This window comes from Solanum dulcamara, chromosome 1 (assembly GCF_947179165.1).
Source record: "Solanum dulcamara chromosome 1, daSolDulc1.2, whole genome shotgun sequence".
In the NCBI taxonomy this organism is placed as follows: Eukaryota; Viridiplantae; Streptophyta; class Magnoliopsida; order Solanales; family Solanaceae; genus Solanum; species Solanum dulcamara.
In genome coordinates, this window is record NC_077237.1 from 17549621 (window position 1) to 17555214 (window position 5594).

Consider the following 5594-nt stretch of genomic DNA (forward strand, 5'->3'; position numbering starts at 1 on the left):
CCTTTCATGAAAGGGCATACCTTTTTATGAAAAAGCATTACAAAATCTTTAAAAGGAATTGGTCCCTAAATCAGAAGATATGTTTTTCTCTTTCTCTCCATCTTAGGAAAAGGACACTATAAAGCAATCTTCAAGATTTAGAAGATCAAGTTCTCCAAACAAACTATTGCAATGGAACAAGGTCATTGTTCTTATTATTCTTATATATTAGTGTTCATGTCTAGCGATTTACTAGTGATCTTGGGTGAATTCGATGAAGAATTCGAACCATAGTGGATCACATAAACAACCACCACTACAACAAATTTGGCCTAAGGCCACACTAATTCTTGACCACACTTAAAAAGTATTGCTAAAAGTATATAAGGGCACGTTTCTAAGGTGTGGCCTTTGTTTAAACCTTTTGGCTACAGAAAAATAGGCAACACCTAAAAATGGGGCCTTAGACAATATAGATTACATTTTATAAGTGTGGCCAAATTATAAAGTAACTGACAAACCTTATTTATATGTTTTGCTACACTTCTAAGGGTGCTATATTTATAATTACAAAGGCAACACTTTATAAGTGTGGCTTAAAATTTCACATAGATTTTTCAGCAAAATTTAATATTCCCTCCATATTTATTTTGAGGGGAAAAAATTGTTGCCCCACCACACAAAGGGGAAAATATATTGACTTTCTTCTTCCCTAACATTTTTCCCTAAATCAATTTTGGCATTAGGTTGATAAAAGATGTTTTTACGTTCTTCTTCAACACTTCAACGAGGAGATTTTGACATCATCTACTTCAACACTACATGGACTTTGGGTTTTGAAGTGTTACGTTTCTACTTCTGTTTACTTCAGCCAAAATCTCTCTCATTACAACACCCATTTCAGGTAAGGTTTTGGCATCTTCTAACAGATTTTAACAAACTTTGAGATTTTTCCTCCTTCTCACTCCACTCGTGACACAATGTGTGTGCGTGTGTGTGAGAGAGAGTGAGTAAGTCTTCTATGTATGTATTTCTTTGAAGAATTTTGATGACGAGTTAAATTTGTTTCTGATTTTCGCATTGTGGAGCTGAAGCTTCAATGAAGAGTTTGTGGAAATCTTTAGAAAAAATAGCCTGATGACAATGGAAAAAGCTTCTAGAAATCAGAGCTAAAATTAGGGCATAAATCTAAATAATCGATAAAATGGACTAAATCAAATTACTTCAATTTCAGTTCTTCAATGCTTTGGTATTAGTTCTTGTGAATTTTTCAAATTTGGATATGTGATTTAGTTGAAATATGTAGTTTTAGATGCAATTTTATTATATGTACTTTAGCCTTTATAAGTTGTCATTATATCCATAAGAAATTTTCTTAATTCACAAATTTTCATCTCCAAACTCCTAAGGATTTACTTGGGGATCTTCATGGGGAATTGCTTGCAAAATATTTCTACAAAAATCTGCAAGAAATTTCATTTTAAAGTAGGATACATACAAAAAAGGAACACGCACAATCATCTTTTAGCACAATTACATCTAGACCGAGTAATTTTTCTTTTCTTTTTCTGATAAGTTTATGTCTGTGTATTTGTTACAAAGTCTAAATTTTAACTTTCAGCTGATCAAGAGTAATGTTGTATTCCTTTCAGAAAACAAGAAGCCCTTGCATACATTAAAAAACGTTACTTTTTTTCTGAGAAAATTGAATGAATAGATGCTTCTTGCTTCTGTGTTTTGAATAAAATTGAGTAGTACTTGTTCTCTGACAATTCATTGCACAGATCTTTGATTAGATGAATTTGTTTATTGCTTCACCAATTTGAAATCTTGAAGCCCTAATTCATCTGTTATTAGTTTTTCAAAGTGCATCAGTTGCGAAAGGAGAAACTAATTCAACTGGTCAACTTTCTCAATTAACAAAATTGGATATTCTAATGCAATTTTTTTGTCACGCACCGAGAGAGTATCCTAGGCGTGTCCGGTACTCAAAGACCATTGTTGTTCCTCAAGCGAACAACTTGGTAAAATCACACATCCATTCACTCATTCATTCACTCGCTCAGCGGAAAACTCGATATAATTTAAAAGGCATTCAGATGGGCTAACCATCTCTACAATTCGAAGAAGTATAATGAATTTAAAATAAATCTCAGATCAACTCCATATCATAAGGATAGTTTTAAAAACTAAAACATCTACTCTACACTATCATCTATCTGTCTATGAATCCTCTATCACCATCTAGATGATACCAATGACAAGTTCATGGTTACCCAAAAGAAATTACTAAAATAAAGATGAAATAGATATGATCCCTCCAAACAGCAAGGAGGTCTCACCACTCTCATGAAAAAAGTAGATCTTCAACGGAGCACCCGTTTATGATCTCTAGCACATGTATCTGCATCATGAAATGATACAAGCAAAAAGGCGTCACTATATGAAATGTACGAATATGTAAAATGGCAGGAAGGAGAAACAATCACCAACACTTACCTCCATCTCATCAATCAACTCAAGGAGTTAACTCAAAGGATATGCAAATTTATAATATTGCGAAACCTTTCAAAATCGACTCAATCATCCACAATCTCAATCAAAAAATCCTATCGGCAAGATCATATCCTAATTGGGAGTTTCTCTAACCGAGAACCCTCACCTATGAACCAGTGATGTACAAAGAAGCGATATCATTGCCACATCCGTCCAATACTTTGCAAGGGTAAGGGATGAAACACTATCATTGGATCCACAATCTATCAAAGTCCATCGTTTTGGGACTTAAGGGGTTTAACCCTCCGTCCTGCACTGGCTACATAGTTCATAGAATTCGAGTAGTTACTATACTCTTACCCAATTCAATGCTCAATACTCCTCCCAAGATTCAATGATCATAAGACAATCAATCCCAATCAAATCAATCAATAAGTCTCATATGGACTTTTATCAGTTCAGAGTTTTATCCAATCAATCCTTTTAACCAATCAATTATACAATCATTCCCAATCATTTATTTAAGAGTAGTTTTGGAAATTCATTTATGAAAACATTCAATTGATACCATTCATTATAGTTCAATTATGAAGATATAAAGGACTATCAAGCTTCATCAAGACTATCATCATGCTCACATCCCAATCACAATCATGAATTCACAAATTCAAGGCTCTAAACTCAATACATAGGCATATACATCCAATATTAGTCAAAATATTATGAGGGTTCATGAAGTAAATAGTTTTAAATCATCTTTTCAAGAAACAAGTTCATAAAAAACATCAATTACGCAATATTATGTAAAAATATATTAACTTTATCGAAATTCTCAATAAACACTATTATGGGGACTCAATTCATTCACAAATCAACCTATCACAATCATGGGGCGCATGGAAGAACAAAGTTCATGCTTTAGTTTAGCCTTACATACCTTGGATGAAGACAAGATAATTAATCTGGCAAGAATTTTCTTGAATCTTTTGGACCCTAGCCTCTTCTCCACTCCTTATCCCTAGCTCTTAAGTTGATTTAGCGTAAAAGACATAGGAATGCATTTAGGAACTCCTTTAAGGTCGAAAATGACATATATTAGTCATTGGTTAAGTATAGGAGGGCTGGAAAAAAGACCGAAATGCCCCCTCTTAAAATAAAAAAAGGCCAAAAAAATTGGTCTGTGAGGGAACAAGTGCGCGACGGAGACTTGTTCTCTCATAGTGCAATTTTTTTTGAGATTTTTCTAATCGAATTCTAACCCCATAAAAAATAACTAAGATGAGATTATGTGTAAGTTCGCAACAGGTCCGTGTCACTACTTTTCGTCATTTCACTCCAGAAATTTATCTTTAGATCCGGTTGACCTAAAATTTAACCAAGACCATATTCCCACACAATTGTCCCCCCCTGATCAATATTCCAGCCTCGGATTGAATGAAAAAGTTAAGAAAGATGCGTTATGCGAGCATTCTTTAGTCTAGGGGTACTTTGATAATTTTACCGGGTGTAACACTTGATGGAAAGAAGAAAGGAAGAGTTAAAGGTACTGGCTCCCTGGGTCGATCTGTAAAGACATCTAAACAATCAACATTGACTTTATCGAGAGAAATTGATGAGATGATTAAAGCCCAAGTAAATGCATCCAATGTTGACTTATATGCTCAGTTGCAGGAAGAGCGTGCAAAAAAGGAGGGTGAGGAAGAAATTAGACTTATTGAAGAAGCATGTATACAACACATCATCTTCAAATGAGCAATCTCAAGAAGACAATCAAGCTTATGAGAATGAAAGTGGTGATGACTCTAATAGCATAAATATAAGTGATACTAACCATGATAATGTGAATGAAATTGACTATAATGAGGATTTGAGATAGTTGATAGTACTATTTAGAATTCAAATTTGAGTTGTATTTTGTTTTTGTCCATTTAAGAATCAAACACTATTGATCCGGATGTTATGGATTATGTTTTTTGTTGGATGAAAAGGACTATAATGTGAATTGTATTTTTTGTTGGTTCTTGTGGGTTTCTTTTCATAGGAATTATCTTGAGCAATATTTTCATATATATATATATATATATATCCGCAAGAAATTTCCTTAATGCACAAATTTTCATCTCCAAACTCCTACAGATTTACTTGGGGATCTTCATGGGGAATTGCTTGCAAAATATTTCTACAAAAATCTGCAAGTAATTTCATTTTAATAAGAAATTTTGCCAAAATATTCGCAAGAATTTTTGATATTTGTCGCAGATAAATCCACAAATAACATACATGCGGATTTTAATTCCCCACGTACGTAAATTACTTAGGAATTGTATAAATCCACAGGTAAGAGTTACCTATGAAGGATTTTTCATCGAATTTCATTTTGCGAGAAAATTCGCACATAATCAAATTACATCAAAATTTTACTATATTATCCCTAGGAAATTTTCCATGTAATCAATATTTTTCTTGTAGTGCAACATTTGGCTAAGAAATTCCATTAGTTATTTTTCCTTTTCTATTTCACCACGTTACGAAACGGTTTACAAATTAAAAAGAGTGAAATGATATAGAGAATTCATATAGCAATTACGAAGTTGTTTAGTCTTTGAAATGTGACTGTTTTTAATGGTCATTCTTGCTTTGCTATTCTATAGTTGATTAATAAATGTAAAACATATATAAGAAATAACTAAAATAAATTCAAATTCTAGTTTTTCATTATCAGCTATTAGTGTTGATTAATAGGTGTAAATGTTACTTAGATAATAAAGACTTGAAACATAAGAGATGCCGAAAAAAGTAGATATTATATACCGTATAAATTAAAGGAGATGGTAATTTCTTTATTACCATTAAATAAATCAATAAAGAATGACTATTAAGATGAATTTTGGATCTAAGAGAATTTGACTAATTATTTTTTTATAATTAATTGCAACTCTCAAAATGCTTCATTCTTGGTTAGTATTTTGGGGAAATGTTTGACGGTTAGTATGTTGATTTTGGTGATGGAGAAAAATCTGTGGATTGTTAATATTTTGTGGGCGAGGACAGGCTTGAGGGTTGGTGTTTTGTGGAGGAGGAAAGCTTTGGGGATCGGTATTTTGAGGGTAAGGTGGTGC

General features: G+C 32.9%; 1 long non-coding RNA gene across 1 annotated transcript; it reads left to right on the forward strand.

Annotated features, from left to right (window-relative positions):
• Positions 1-669: 669 nt before the first annotated feature.
• On the forward strand, positions 670-4495 carry LOC129887454 (uncharacterized). Its single transcript, XR_008766396.1, has 2 exons — positions 670-883; positions 4141-4495. It is a non-coding gene; the product is annotated as an uncharacterized LOC129887454 (long non-coding RNA).
• Positions 4496-5594: the final 1099 nt, after the last annotated feature.